Source organism: Orycteropus afer, unplaced genomic scaffold (assembly GCF_000298275.1).
Source record: "Orycteropus afer afer isolate SDZICR_OR568_19922 unplaced genomic scaffold, OryAfe1.0 scaffold00378, whole genome shotgun sequence".
NCBI lineage: Eukaryota > Metazoa > Chordata > Mammalia > Tubulidentata > Orycteropodidae > Orycteropus > Orycteropus afer.
In genome coordinates, this window is record NW_006921965.1 from 79633 (window position 1) to 80987 (window position 1355).

Genomic DNA, 1355 nt, shown 5'->3' on the forward strand with positions numbered 1-1355 from the left:
AAACAAACAAACAAACAAAAACCCCTTAAACTCACCGCCATTGAGTCAGATCCAACTCATAGCAACCCCTCCTTTTTTCTAAGGCAGAATCACTATGGAAGTACATTGCCCATCCTTCCTTCTGAGCAGTAGTTGGTGGGTTTGCACTGCCAGCCTTCTGGTTAGAAGTCAAGTGCTTTAGGCACTATGCCACCAGAACTTCCAGAAAAATGATGGCTACCATTTTTTTAGTGCTTACTATATACCAGACACTTTGTGTAAATTGGGAAGTCTGGGGTGACCTTGGAGCCACTGTCTAGAGAAGGCCTGATTTCAGTCCTGGCCAAGCCATCTCTTGACCTGTTGTTGTTAAGTGCCTTAGAGCAGATTCAGACTCATAGCAACACTATGCACAACAGACTGAAACACTGCCCAATCCTGCACCATCCTCACAAGCTTCCTCGCATCCAGCTATGCTTGAGCTCATCTTTACCTCATGTGTCAATCCATCTCATTTAAGGGTTGTCTCTTTTTTGCTGACCTTTTACTTTATCAAGCATGGTGTCTCTCCTGATGATATGTGTGAAATAAGTGAGAAGAAATCTTGCCAGCCTTGCTTCTAATGAACATTCTGGCTGTACTTCTTCCAAGACAGCTCTGTTTGTTCTTCTGGTAGTCCATGGTATATTCGATATTTTTTGTCAATACCATAATTCAAAGTTATTAATTTTTCCAAAACCAAACCCAACCCACTGCCAGTGAGTTAATTCTGACTCATAGCAACCCTATAGGACAGAGTAGAATTGACCAATAGGGTTTTCAGGGCTGTAAATCTTGATAGAAGCAGACTGCCTCATCTTTCTCCTGTGGAGTGCCTGGTAAATTCAAACAACCAAACTTTTGGTTAGCAGCTGAGTCCTTTAACCACTGTTCCACCAGAGCTCCTAGTAATTCTTTGGTCTTCCTTCTTATTCTTATTCCAGCTTTTGCATGCATAATGAGGAGATTGAAAATACCATGGCTTGGCTCAGTTTCACCTTAGTCCGCAAGGTGACATCTTTGCTTTTTAATACTTTAAAGAAGTCTTCTGCAGTATTGTCCTAGGACTCCCCTTGGTTATCCCTGCTAAACTACTTAGGCCCCTACAGTTATGCTTAGTTGCCCTGTAACTCAATGTTGATCAAGTGAAGGAAGAGGTATCTCTCTGGTTGTCTTTGTTTTACTTTGCTATTGACTTCGCCTAAATGGCGAAGGAGCTGTTTCAAGTGCTGAGGAGCAAGGATAGCTCCTTGAGGACTAAGGTGCGCCTGACACAAGCCATGATATTTCCAATCGCCTTGTATGCATGTGAGAGCTGAACAATGAATAAGGAAGAC

The 1355-nt window shown here is 42.6% G+C and overlaps 1 protein-coding gene across 1 annotated transcript in view; it reads right to left on the reverse strand.

The window, feature by feature from the left end:
• The window catches only part of PRLR (prolactin receptor), a 28899-nt gene that overhangs the window by 21193 nt on the left and 6351 nt on the right, over window positions 1-1355 (reverse strand). The gene's annotated exons all lie outside the window — the stretch shown is intronic.